Below are 14,577 nucleotides of genomic sequence, written 5' to 3' on the forward strand. Positions count from 1 at the left end.
CTAGGTGTTGCCACTGAGATTTCCTCTGGGCTGGGTCTCATCTGATGCCTGCAGTGAGTCACAGGAAGGTGAACTGTCTCTGGGTGGAGGGTTGAGGTGGACCTTCTGCATTTCCTCCCTCTGTGTCTTAGCATCCCTGGGCTGCAGGTCAGGGATGACGCTGGCTCCTGTTGGCCAGCAGTTAAGAAATGCAGCTGATGGAGGAGGCCAGGGTAGGTCTGAAGATGTAGCAGTGCCTTCTGGTTTTGCCTTGTGGCTTCCTCTTCCTTCCCAGGTGTTTAAGAGGAGGGAGGGAGGCAAGCTTCCCCACAGCCTCCATGCTCACATCATCCTCATGAAAGGGAATTGTAGGTAGGAGGACTTCAAGGCTGTTAGTTGCCTTCCTGTTGGCTGGTAAATAATCTTGAGACAGTCAGGGGGATGTCGCTTTAACAGGGCTGTGACATTCCTCGGCTTCCCCCCCTTGCTTCTCCTTACTCTCCACCCCACCATGCTAGCGTTGGAAGCTTTCATGCCCTCTTTAGCAACTCCTGGGCTGCCTAGTGCCCCCTCACCTGCCTTTTCTCTCTACTGCTTTCATCCTCACCCTTTTTTGATCCGCTCCCAATCTCACTGCCCCACGGAGAGAACCCCTTCCCAGCGTGCCTGTGGCCCCCACCAGGGCCAGCTGAAGAGGAGCACCTGTGGGGTGGCTCCCCAGCCTGTCACAGGAGAACTCGCCTCCTTCTGTCCTACACTCTGCCCTGTGCTGACTGCCTGCCCCCAAGGCTAGTCCCACAGGCAGCTCCCACATATCCCAGTTACTGTCACCCCTTTCTGGGCCACTCAGGATTGGAGGATTGGCACCAACTCCACCTTTCTTCCAGACACCCCAAGCTTTCACAGTGTAAATCTTTGTCTGTGGCCCCAGAGCTTAAATCTAGGGCTGAAGGATGGCACAAGAGGCCTTTCTGGTGCAAGTTTCCAGACTCCCACGTTGCCTAGGTGTCTCACTGTGGGCATATGTGTAGGCCCCGGCTCTGGAAGTACCAGGCTCAATCTAAACTACACAGCTTGACACATGCTCCTTCTAGCTGGGGTGTCTGTCCGCTTCCATCTCAACCTGTTAAATCTGATGACCACTAAAGGTGCCACGCCTCTGCCTCTTCTGGGAAGCCAGCTGTATCAGGTGCCCTGTGCAGGGCTGGGGAGAGTGGGCAGAACCTAGAGTATGTCTCATGATTGGAACACTGACTCTCAACCTTAACACTGTGACTCTTTAATACTACAGTGTCTCATGCTGTGGTGACCCCCAGCTATGAAATTATTTTGTTGCTACTTCATAACTGTAATTTTGCTGCTGTTATGAATCCTAGTGTAAATGTCTGATGTGCAGGATATCTGATTATGCGACCCTGTGAATCACGACCCACAGGCTGAGAACCACTGCTTTGGAGGCTGTCTTCAGCCAAGTTCCTCTGTAAAGATAGGACTGGATCTCTCCTGACTCCTTGTAAATTTATAGCCATTTATTAGTGTCTGGCATTTTCACCTTTCGTCTAAGATCTTCAAATCCATACTCGGTGCTTTTTGTTTTAGGCAGTTGCTTAGCTAACAATATTTAATAAAGAAGTACAAGCTCTAGGAGATAGCTCAGTCATGAAAGTCCCTGCCACATAAGCATGAGGAGCCGCTCTTATCTTCAGCACTCACATTAAAAAAGCTAAGCACGGTGGCACTGATCTATAACACCATCCCTGGGGTGCTCAGAGGCAGGCAGATCCCCAAAGCTCATTGGCCTAGCCGAAGCTCCAAGTTCAGTGAGAAAAACTGCTTCAGAAATAAGGTGGAGAGCTAGCGAGAAGATTCCCGGCAACCTCTGCCCTCCATGTGCAGAGACACTCATGTGCCTGTGTACGACACACATGCAGACATGTACACACCCACGGGATGTGTATGTCAGCCACTCACCAAGTCCTTTCTGTTGAGGAAGGAACTAGAGCCTACAGACCAGAGATCCTGTAGACTCTGTGCCTGTGGCTTCAGTGACTTCAGTCACCAACTGCCGCAGCTTCTAGTCCCTCGAAGACTTTGCAGGTGGATTTCTTATCCCACATGAGAACTTTGGAAGTCGTTGGAGGAACTTATTCCTCCATTGCCTATACATAATATGCACTGTCAGAAGAAAGCCAAAGCCAGAGGATGGCCAGACCCACAGCCTGGATTATGAGGCTGTGTATGAGGGGCTACAGAGGGAGGCTGTGGGAGCCTGGGACTCCAGGATGCCCTGACCTCTGCGGTGGTCCATAATCATGTCTTCCGCACACTCATGCTTCATTTCTGACTGGGAAAACCTTAACTCCTCCAGGTGGTGATGTCTAGGTGCCTTGTGGAGCCTTCTTCATAAACTCAGGGTTCTAGTGAGAGTCTAGGCCTCAACTCTATTGGTGTCTGTCTTAATTAGGTTTTACATTGCTGTGATGAAACACCATGACCAGATTTGGGGAGGAAAGGGCTTATTTGGTTTACACTTCCATATTATAGTCCATTACTGTAGGAAGCCAGGACAGGAACTCAAACAGGATAGGAACCTGGAGGCAGGAGCTGATGCAGAGGCCGTGGAGGGGTGCTGCTTACTGGCTTGCTCTCCATGGCTTTCTCAGTCTGCTTTCTTTTTATTTTATTTATTTATTTTTTTACTATTAATTACACTTTATTCATTTTGTATCCCCCCATAAGCCCCTTCCTCCTCCCCTCCCGATCCCACCGTCCCTTCCCCTTCTTCATGAATGCCCCTTCCTGAGTCCACTGGTAGGGGAGGTCTTCTGTTCCTTCCTTCTGATCTTAGTCTATCAGATCACATCAGGAGTGGCTGCATTGTCATCTTCTGTGGCCTGGTAAGGGGAGGTGATCAAAGAGCAGGCCAATCAGATTGTGTCAGAGGCAGTCCCTCTTCCCATTACTATGTAACCCACTTGGACTGCCATGTGCTACATCTGTGCAGGGGTTCTAGGTTATCTCCATGAATAGTCCTTGGACATCAGAAGAAGAAGAAAACAGGAAACAACCTAGGAACCTGCCACAGAGGGCCTCCGAAAGCCTCTGCCTTACAGACTATCAAAGCAGACGCTGAGATTTATGGCCAACTGTTGGGCAGAGTGCATGAAATCTTATGTAAGAAGTGGGAAATAGTAAGAACTGGAGAGGACAGGAACCGCACAAGGAGAGCAACAGAACCAGAAAATTTGAACACAGGGAACTTCCCAGAGACTCATACTCAGTCTGCTTTCTTATAGAACACAGGACCACCAACCCAGGGATGACGCTGTCCATAATGGGCAGGGCCCTCCCCCATCAATCACTAATTAAGAAAATGCCCTCCAGCTGTGTCTTAACAGAGGCATTTTCTCATTGATGTTTTCTCCTTTCAGATGAGTCTAGCTCGTGTCTAGTTGACATAAAACCAGCCAGGATAGTGTCCATTTTAGGAAGAAGGCAAAGGACATTACACAGTATCCTACACAGTGTCTTCACCTAGATGAAAGTGTCTAGGTATCATGGCCTGAGGGAATCTTGCTTGAACACTTGGGCTCTCTGAGCAGAAGGTGGGCCATCAGCTGTGACTGGCGGGTACAACATGAAACCACCTGTGTTTTCCCAGTTAGGGCGAATGGCAGTATCACGGGGAAAGCACTGCTCTGCTGCTTTCCCTGCAGGGTGGGGAGGCTGAGGGAGCCACTGACGTGGTGCTGGCAAACCCCGAGCCCAGACCTGATGCTCCCGATAACATTTTTCTTTGCCTTGGGGATCTTGCCAAAGCCCCAAACTAGATGAATGAGCAGGATGAGTGGAAAGCTTCCCAGGTGCTTTCCTGAAGGCATTACCTGGGGTGGAAAGCCAATGACTCTTTTTTTTTTTTTTTTTTTTTTGTGACATTTGAGTTCCTGAGTACAGGGTGGAGGCCAACCTCGGGACCCATTTATAGGAGAGTGTACAGAAGAGGCTCAGGTATCTAGGACACTGAGGTGAGTCTGTAGGCTACTCTTTCCTTAAGTTCACATCTTTCTAATCCTAACTTTTAATGTGGTAATAGTTCTCTCTCACGTGTGCAAGTGTGTGCATGTATGCATATGTGTGTGATATAGGTGTACATGAGTGTGTGGGTGCTCTCAGCTGTGCAAGCCCATGGGTTTACACAGATGGGGTGTGAGGTGTCCTCCTCTATCACTCTGCAGCTCGGCTGCAGCCCGTAAGCCCAGCAAGCCCTCTGTCTCCACCATCCTGGTACTATAGAACTGGAGTTACAGGTGTGCACATGGCCACGCCCACAATATCTGTGGGTGCTGAGATCCAAACTTTGGTCCTCCTGCTCTTACTGAGCCATCTCTCCAATGAGTAAACACTTGATCAAGGTGCTTCTTTCAGCTTAGTTTCGAGGTGTTTCTGAGGTGAAGATGGCCCAGTGGGCACACAGGTTCTGGTGACCCGAGAGGAACTCTTGTTGCTGGGGTTAGTTGTTGGTAGATGCTTCCAAGCCCAAGGGTCAGGAAAACATTCCAGCGGAAGCCGAGAGCTGGAAAATCCTTTCCATATGGCCAAATGGGAGGTTGTTGCATCCCAGGCCAGTGCCAGCTGAAATGCTGCCCTAGTGTGGCCACAGGCTGTTGTCAAAAACAGACGACCTGGCTCCAATTCCCTGAACCAAAATCCAGCCCAGTGCTCCAAGAGCCAGCTGTTCGGGGCCCCTTGAGGTGATATCTTGGGGCCAGAATGACCTCCGCTGCCCTGTTGGCTGGGCCACCACAGCCTTGTAGTTCTCACCTCCAACCAGAGGAAACCTGTGAATCCTTGTTCACAGTCCCAGAATGTTCCTTGCTTTGTCTTCATGGTCTAAGACCATCGTACCTGCGGTGCACTGCAGTTACCAAGGATCCCTGGGAAACAAGTTACACAAGCTTTGCTTTTAGTGATGATGGCATCACTAGCAGAACAGCATTAGGCTCTGGCTTGACTCTTCAACACCAGAAGACAAAACCAAAGCAGCGCGCGCGCGTGCGCGCGCACGCACGCGCACACACACACACACACACACACACACACACACACACAGTTTTCTTGACTTCATGGATGGTTTTGTAACACAGACATAGGAATGGGACACAAAACGAGGACATCACTGCTACCAAATTACACGACTTTTTCTATAATGCTTGAGTAAGAGACCCCTCAGAATAGAATGGAGGAAAAGGACTGGATTTTCCATTTGGAGGGTAGATATCTGGGGGAAAAAATGGGTTTTCAACTTGGAACAGTGTGAGGGTGAGGAGACATTGGGACACAGCACTTGCTCTAGGTAGGGGGAAGAGGAGAAGGCATGCGCCTTGGGAGGTGGTGTGACTGTGGGCTGCTGTGGGCAGACATAGTTCCCAGCAGGTGGAGCAGCAGCTGAGGGGTCATATGGTGGCACCACCTTTCCCTCTGGTGTCATACATGTCACTTGGGATGCCTGGCCTGATTTCTACAAATCTATCTCATTCCACTCCAAACACTGCCATGTCCTAGTCCACAATATGTTGTTACATGGAAACTGAACTGAGGGTGTGAGTCAGTCGGTGGTCCTTGAGTGATCCTCCGTGGGAATCTAGCGGGGTCCCGAGGCTCCTGAAGTGAAGAAGGAAATCAAGGGGGTCAGAGCCATTCCCTGGGGTGGGCCCTGTGTTCAGTGCTGCCTGGGTCAGGAAGGTGTAGAAAGGCTGAAGCCAAGGGAGTCCAGGAGGTTCCCAGAATGTGCAAAACAGAAATGGATTCTCCTCTATGGGTCTAGGAGGACAGTGGCCTCACTTGAGCAAGACTTCACTGCCCAAAGAGCCCATTTCAGACCCAAGTTCTGGAAGTCTGACATTGTAAGTGTGTATTGTTGTAAACTGAGAACTGAGTGGCAGTTTGTTCCGAGTACCAAATGTGATATGACAGCCTGTCTCTGTTTTGGAAACAGAAAACACACACACACACACACACACACGCACACGCACACGCACATGCACACGCACATGCACAAACACACGGAAAATTTATGGAATATAAATAACTTGAAAAATCCTGTCAGAATTAACTCTGGTATTTTTCTAAGCCAGTTTTGCTAGAGGAAGGGCAGAGGTGACTCCTTTTTCTTCCCTCCCTCTTCGTTTTCAAAATCTTTCCCTCGTCTCCCTCTCTCTGTTTCTCTTTCTCCTCCATCCCTACTGCCTCCTTCCTCTTTTCCCCACTCTTTTCCTCCCTCCCTAGTCTAAAGTTGGCCTGGATATTCTTGCCTAAGCCTCCCGAATGCCAGGGTTATGGTGTGAGCCACCACACCTTGATGGATTGTATTTCTTTACCAAGTTCTCACCTCCTAGAACAATACATAAATGCCTTAACAAAATAAGAAAGAACAAACAAGCAAACAGAAACCCAGCAGCTACTCCAGGGAGTCATTGTTAGTTGAGGCCCATGGCTGTTACTGGATTGCATAGATACTCATACATCGCATTTTCATTTGGAGATGAGAGTCTTGGTTAGAACTTGGGTTGAGTTGAAATAAAAGTCATAGTTTAATCTGAGTTATCCTAACCTGAAAACTAAGATCCCAGAGGTTTCCAAATCTGACATGTTTGAAGTCAAACATTGCCTGTCTGTCCTCATGTGATGGTGAAAACATGGGCAGAATGCTGAAATTATGAAGTTTTGTCAGATCTAGGAAGAGGGCATGGGGTTAGATCCAAGCTCCAATCCCAAGGTACCTCAGCGTGCACATACAGGGATCCCAGACCCTGAAACATGCCTGACATTTGGAATCATCCTCATCATCTTGGGTGAGGGACCCCTTCCTGTACTTCCTGCCACTGGAAATTCTCCGTAGCTATATGTAGTTGCCATAGTATCCTGCCCTTTGCCTGCCTTTTTGCTATGCTTTTTCTTTCCCTTCCTCTTCTTCCTTCTCCTCCTCTTCCTCTTGCTCCTCTTCCTCCTCTACTACTTCTTGAGAGAGGGTTTCACTATATAGCTCTTACTGACCTGAAACTCCCTGTGTAGAATAGATTGGCCTTGAAATCACAGAATCTTCTTGTCTCTGCCTCCCATACTATCCAATACTAGGATTAACAGTGTGAGCTACTATGCCTGCCTCGTTAAAACTTCTTAATATGTACGATACCACCAAAATAGTCCGTGTGTGTGTGTGTGTGTGTGTGTGTGTGTGTGTGTGTGTGTGTAACTTGGTTTGGGAAATTCTGGTGTTATTTACTAATATATTCCTGAAGTGGTTGGCATAGCATCTTCTAGAAGCAAGTCTATTTCTAGTGTTAGCTATTCCTCCACTCATTCTCTGACCCCATCTTTGCTGAAATATTTGAATGCACCTGGTCCTAGGAGACAAAGGAAAGAGAGCTTATCTTCCCCAGAGAACATTCTAGGTGGGAAGGCAGACAAGGGAGCCAGTGAGACAAACACGAAAGAGCTGGTGTTAGATGACCTTGGTTCCGAGAGGAGCCCCTGTCAGCTTCCCAGGCAGCATGGTGCTTAGGAAAGGGCCCCAGAGACCCAGTGCTCAGACACCAAGGGATGTTGACAGAGAAGGGGACCCTTTTCACATGCCTGTCAGAGTTTGTGAACCTGTTCCTGTGGCCTACTTCTTGGTCATTTTTTTTCATTAATTTTTCTCCTATGTAACCCAGTATTATAGATTATGAGCTTGTATATGCTGTGGCTTAGGTATCACTGGTTTTCAGGCTCTAGAGCACACCTTTTCATGAAGAACCAGAGAGTGAATGTTTCACATTTTAAAGGCTCTATCTGTCTTTTCTGTAGTTTTGTTTTTCAAAGCAGGGTTTCCCTGTGTATCCTTGGCTGTCCTAGAACTGACTCTGTTGACTAGGCTAGCCTTCAACACATAGGAGATCCTCCTGCCTCTGCCTCCCAAGTGCTGGGATTAAAGGCATGTGCCACCACTGCCTGGCTCTATCTGTCATTCTTATCCAGTTCTGCCATTATATAACATTGGGGAAAAACAAAACAAGTAATAGGAAAATGAATAAACATGATTGTGTCCCAATAAAACTTTATTGACAAAAAAAGAGCAGCCAGATGAGTCTGGCCCTGGCAGCTGCAGCTTGCTGAATCCTCTTTTAGAACAGCTAGTGTAAGATAAGTATCATTGTTTAGAGTTTTCCCTAGAGTAAGCTTGTAGGTTTCAGTAGCCTCTCAGGTGAACCAGTGATACCTGGTTGTTGTGTGAGTTTCTGAGAGTCTTCTTGAACCACACAAGGAAATGATGGCACTCTGGAGTCGTTCATAATCGAGACTCAGATTGACCCAGTTCTCCAGCATTTCACATCATGGTTAATATTTAACAGGCCTCTGAGATTCCAGATCTAATCCCTCTTTAGGTCACTATAGCACAGGAATCCAAGGAAAAAAAACCACACTAATCCGGTCTCAGCAGAGGGCTTGACATTGAGGGAGTGAGTGAGTGAGTGAGTGTGTGTGTGTGTGTGTGTGTGTGTGTGTGTGTGTGTGTGTTTAACGCTAAGGGTTTTGAAAAATAAGAATCGAGATTTTGGTTTGGAGTTGTTGCGAAGAAGTGACTGGCTGAGGGGTGACCTGTGGGAAGCCTGGAGCAAGGAAGAAGCCAGGAACAGCTGGTTAGCATAAAAGGAAGGGTGTGTGGAAGGAAGTCCCAAGTGCAGATTAGGAAGAAGAATGTATTTTGACATCTTAAAGCAGTAAGCCAGGAAAATCTGTCTTCAATAGCAGAGTCTGTGGGAAAAGTCACTGCACTCAAAGGTCTGAGTAATTATTCAGAGCAAAACAGTACAGTTTTGAAAGGATGGGTCTTTCCAAAGGCACATTCTAAAATCTGTGGTGTGGCGGGACATCAAAGGACTTCCAGAATGTCACCCCAGGGAGACATGCAGAGGTCTGAGTCACCTGCTGGCCTTATGTGACCACAGGTGTCTCTTTCTTGGTTGACAATGGAGAAGTTAATGACTTTGGAAAACTTTTTTTTTTTTTTTTTTTTAGTAAAACGTAAGAAAGGAGAAGCAGATGACGTGTCAGATGAGTGGCCTGAACCGTCTTCTCTAGGAACAGATGAAAAGTGAAGCATGTGGTCTCTGGAGACCTTGGGCCTGGCACTGTGCGGTGTATTTGATTTGGCTTCCCAGCAGGCTCTGGGCTGTTGCCTTAGAGGTGAAAGGGAGGAAAAGATGGAAGTGTGAGAGTTGAGATCTTCCTGGAAGACACTCTGGTAGAAGGCTGCAGTTATTCTAAACAGTTTAAATCTTGTCTTGGGTTTTGGATCTTGGAGGAAGACACTGTCTTAGCTGTAATGCATGGGGACACGTACTGTGTCCTGTCCCATGCAGCCTGAGCCTTGCTGGCTCACCAGCCACTGCGTCTCACTCTCTTGAGGGAGCTGCCATTTGTAGATTGTTTCTTGCCTGTTTAGGGCTAGCTACAGCTTCACAAAACTCAGAATTTTTTCTTGTAAGAATTTTAGGCTGCTGAAGGAGTAATCCTCAGTATGGGTATTTACCTGAAAGACTTTGGATCATAGACCAAGTGAACATGGCTGTAAGTTGAGTCCCCCACCCCCGTGGACAAAGTTGGTTTGTTTTGGTTTTTTTTGTAGCCTTGGCTACAGACCAGGCTGGCCTCAAACTCAAACTCACAGACACCGTTTCTCTGCCACCCAGTTAAAGGCTTGTGCTACCATCGACCAGCTGGACAAAGCTTTTTAATGCAGGGAGAATGGTAAAGGCAAATCACCTTATCATCTTGTTCACATGCTCCTGGTTCCCTGAGAATTAAATAAGAGGTCTTCAGAAACACCCTGGCTCTGTCTCATAAAGCCTTGAAGCTTTTACTAGCTTCGCTGGAATTCTGTGTTTCTGGAAAGTGCTCTAATGAGGTGTTAGCTCTCCATCGTTATGGCACATACCAGGGATAACTTCGACCTAGACAGAGTTTACTTGGCTCATAGTTTGAGGAGAATCGGTGGCCCCACTGCTTTGGGTCTGTGGAGTGGTAGTGTTGAAGCATGTGGTGGGACACAACCGCTTCAAGACAGAAGGAAAAGAGGAAGATACTGGGGTCCCCAAGCCCCTTTGAAGGCACACTGCGACTGACCTGAACAGCACCATCTCTTAGGCCCCATCTCTTAATAGGCTCTATCACCTCCTAGTGTCACTGCAGGCTGGTGAGCAAACCTTTAATGCCTTTAGGATACACTTACTCAAGCCAATTACAGGAAGTGTATAGCTTCTCTCTTCCTCTTCCTCCCCTTCCCTCTAAGATATGTTTGTATGTGTGTGTACATGTATGTGTGTGGGCATACTGAGGCCAAATGGTCAACATCAAGTGTCTTTTTCAATCTCCACCTTATTTTGAGATAGGTCTTTGCACTGAGCCTACGGCTAAACTAACTGTTGGCCATCAAGTCGAGTGTTCTTCCTGTCTCTGCCTCCCTGGTGCTGGGATTTGCAGGTGCGTGCTGACATGCTCAGCTCTTTCAGTAGCTGCTTGGGATCTGAACTCAGGTCCTCAAGCTTGTGAGGTAAACATTTCACCAACCGAGCCATCCCTGCAGCACCCAGAATCTGTTTACAGTGTGTAGTCAAAGCCTAGCCAGTGGAGATAGCATTGCAAGAGCAGATTAATATCGACACTGGTCCTAAGTCGACTAACTTCAGCTGTAAAACTTTTAAGAGTCTTAAATGTCATGCTGTTTGAGTCAAAGTAACCAATTCTCTGGACCCCATCATAAGTGTACTGTCCTACTGTCAAACTCCCACTTCCTCTGGCCCCACCTCTCTACTTGTTCTCAAAGTCTATTTTCTTTGGAGTAACTAGCTTGACTTTTTAAAACTAATAAACTTCTGTCCTTACAGTTAAAATCCATGAGTGGTATTTGCCCTCAGCTCTTTCCATCTACCCTGTCTTACTGGTTACTTGAGTTTTCATTCTTTTTCCAGCCAGACTGACCACACTGCTTGTCTCTTGAACATCCATCTCCCACTCTCATCTCAAGAGCTAGGACTTGGGCCTCAATCCTTCCTCACCCGAATGTGCTCATCGCTGATACCTGCAGGCCTTTCTCTGAACTCCCCCAAGCCTCTACCCCAGTGTTCCTTTGTCAAACACACCTGAGCATGATGTAATCTAAAACAGAAGCCCTTCACACCTACAGTGACTTTTCCTTGTGCTCTTTTTACACGTGTGTTGTGCGTGTGGAGCAGTTGGTTCTTTGGCCGTTCACGTATTTGTCTCTTTGTCCTGGCTACTTTCAGAATGTGTCCTTGGTGACGAGGGCGATCACTGGCTCTGTGTTACTGGGTGCACTTGGACCAGCGGCATTGTTGAGTGTTGAGTTAAGAGCAGGATTTCTGACATTGGCATCTGGGTCTCCAAACTAAATTATATTGCAGTTAAGTTTTTCAACAGTGCTGTGAGTTTTCGTCAAAAAGCTGTTTTCTGTATCACTCAAGGCTTGCTAATCCACAGCCACGAATTATCTTGTTTTACTTCTTGGTGAAGTCTTCAGGTGTAACTTTTCATTGATTTGCAGCTTAGCTCAGTACATGTGGTAACACCAGAAGATGTGGATCAGCAGGTCCACAGTGACGGCCAGTGCGGACGGTGCTGTTGTATGCTCGCTTCTCGATTCTCATCCTTTCCCCCGGGATCACCTGGCACATATAAGCATAAGGAGAAAGACTCCTTCTGTATCGTACTGTGTCGTAATACAGTATCGTAATACAGTTGTTCCCACTTAGTCGTGAGGTTAGCCATGGTGCCCTGCGGCATGTCTGAAACCATGGTTGTGTCATCGAACCATGGCTATTAGCCAACCCTATACAGTTTTTCCCCTATGCTTATGATGTGTTCAGCATATAATTCTGTGCAGTTAGTAATAAAATAAACCAGTTATAACAACATTCTGTAACTTGTTAGAATGTGGTTTTCTTGTTATCCTGTTGTGCTTTTGTGCTCTCACTCAAAGGAAGCATTTTTTTTTTTTTTTTTTTTTTTAGCTTCTTGCTTCACTTCTTCCCCTATTGCCAGTGTTGATACTGCTGTTGGTGGGACCATGATTAAGTAAAATGAGGGTTGCTTGAGCACGAGGATTGGGGATGTCCTGACATTTTCTTTGCTGAGGTGGCTACGCCAAACGTGGACAGTCTGGATGAGGGAGTGCTGGACTGGGTGGAATTTTCTCACATGGCTCAGAATGGCGTGTAACCCAAGAAATTTGTTCTGGAATTGCTCAATTAACGTTTATAGAGGGCAGAACTGAGAATAAGTGGAACTACAGGCAAGAGCCCCAGGCTGTCTGCATTCCTAGGTATTCAGGAAATGTCCTAGAATGAAGGCGCTTTCATTTCCTACAGCTGTGGTCATCCCTACCGGTAATCTTCCTGTAAATAGAGTGTCAGGAAAATGGAAGCATCGCTCTTCAAAACAAATGGGCTTCATGGTTGTGGGATCTTGTAGGCAGTCGTCTTGTTGGTGCCCTTGCCGAGTTGCTTTTCATTCAGATTCACTGCTGCATAATTTAAATATAGTAAAATTCTCCCCGTATTAGTGTGCTGCTGTGTTGTAAACGTATATAATTGTGTGACTGCCACATAATCCAAACATGAGTATCTGTCTGCTTACAGGTCCCCCATCCTCCTTTCGGCTTAAACCTGTGCCTCCGCTCCCTCATCAACAGAAAGGGGCTTTGACAGCTGGAGTGAGGACTGGTTGTTAACACCCGTGCAGCCGGCGTTGAGAGCAGCTGCTGTGGTCACTGTCTCCAGCAGTGCCCTGAGCACCTAAAAACCTGTTTTTCTTGTTGTCACACTGCAGTGTGGGAGCTGGACACCTGTTCGCTTCCTTCACTGCCCTTTGAGACCAACGGTAGAGACCAGTTCAAAAGAGAAATGGTTCCTGGTCATTCGACAAGAGATAGGTTTGATAGTCCTGGGCTAGCCTCTAGTGGCCGGCACCCTCAGAAGAGTCTACATTTCCATCTGTTTACATTTCCATCTGTTGACTCAGGTCACGTGTTTTTAAAGGCATCATGTCTTTGAGGCCGCTTACTTATTTCTTAGGTGCAGGTGTGGGAACTCTTTGGGTTCCCTGGGTTCTGAGATGCCCCGTCCTTCTCTCTCAGCTGCTTCCCTCCTTTTGAAGGGTTGGGTTATGATCTGGACTAATACATCAGAGCTAGAAGTTTGGGGTGTTTTTGTTTCTTCTTTTCTGAGTTGCTCATTTGACCAGCTCTCACACTGACTAGCCCAGACTGGCCTCCAACTCAAGATCTTCTCGCCCCTGCACTCTGTGGTTGAAACTTTTGACACAAGATTTTTTTTTTCTTTTTTATTGCTATTTCCATCCAAAGATTGTTTCTTTTAGCACTATTCCCCTTTATACTTGACATCTCCTCAAAAAGCAGTTTCACTTTTTATAGTTAAAGGAACACACGGCCAATGTGAACCAGAAATATGAAATAGGCATTTCCAGAAGTAAGTGATATTTTCCATTGCATGCTGTATGAATGTGAATCATCCCTTTGCCTAGCGTACCCAGGTAGTTGGTTACTTAGTAGGCATCTAGGTTGTCAGAATTTGACACTATCTGCAGTTCGGACACCCACTGGTCCTGATCACTAAGAAACCAGTGTCCTGACCGTTTGTTAGCGAACAGAGCTGGCCTTATTTGGAGGGATAAGTTGGAAATCAACTTGGCATTGCATTTGGAGTCCTTGTCATCGGGCTTGAGCTTCAGCTTGATCTTAGGACCAGTAAGCATATACAGAGGCCATGAGTGGGGTCCACAGGATCCACCCATCAATGGCCACCCACCCACCAGGAATTGGACTGTACCGGTTCTGTCCATGAGTACACACTGGTTGTACTCTTGGATGCAGCCTGGTTTCACTTTTGGTTTCAGAGATCCCTCAATGGGAACAAGGAATTTGTGTGGTGCTAAGTGTTGTCTGTGGGCTGTAGATTCTGACTTAGAGAGTTAGAGAATTCACTGTAGGCTCCTGGCATTCTACATGTTATTAAAAGTTCATCCTCTGGCACATGTGGCTGCTCATATGGGAAGCTCTTAAGACTTACCTTGGTAAGATGGTAACAAGGGGTCTTCCTTAGATGCGGGGAGAGAAAAGATGAAGGTTATCCGGATTCGGCCTGTGTCCTTCACCTCCCTGCTGTACTCTCTGAAAGTATGTGAGCGGGGTATGCACAGGGAACCCAAGCCTGTCCTAATTTGGTTTTCTATTCCTGTTTTAAACATGAACCGAAAACAACTTGGGGAAGAAAGGGTTTGCTTCACCTCACAGGTTTCCGTCTATCATGAAGGGAAGTCAGGAAGAACCTGGAGGCCGGAGCTGAAGCAGAGGGGCAGTGCTGCTGACTGGCTTGCTCTTAATGGCTTGCTCAGCTTATTTCAATATACAGCCGAAGACCACATGCCCAGGGATAGCACCAGCCATATCGATCATTAATCAAGAAGTGCCTCTGCGGCTCAGCTTCAGGCTGTCCGGTAAAGGCAGGCTCTCTGCGAAGCATC

Source organism: Psammomys obesus, unplaced genomic scaffold (genome assembly GCF_907164565.1).
Source record: "Psammomys obesus unplaced genomic scaffold, mPsaObe1.curated_primary_1811, whole genome shotgun sequence".
In the NCBI taxonomy this organism is placed as follows: Eukaryota; Metazoa; Chordata; class Mammalia; order Rodentia; family Muridae; genus Psammomys; species Psammomys obesus.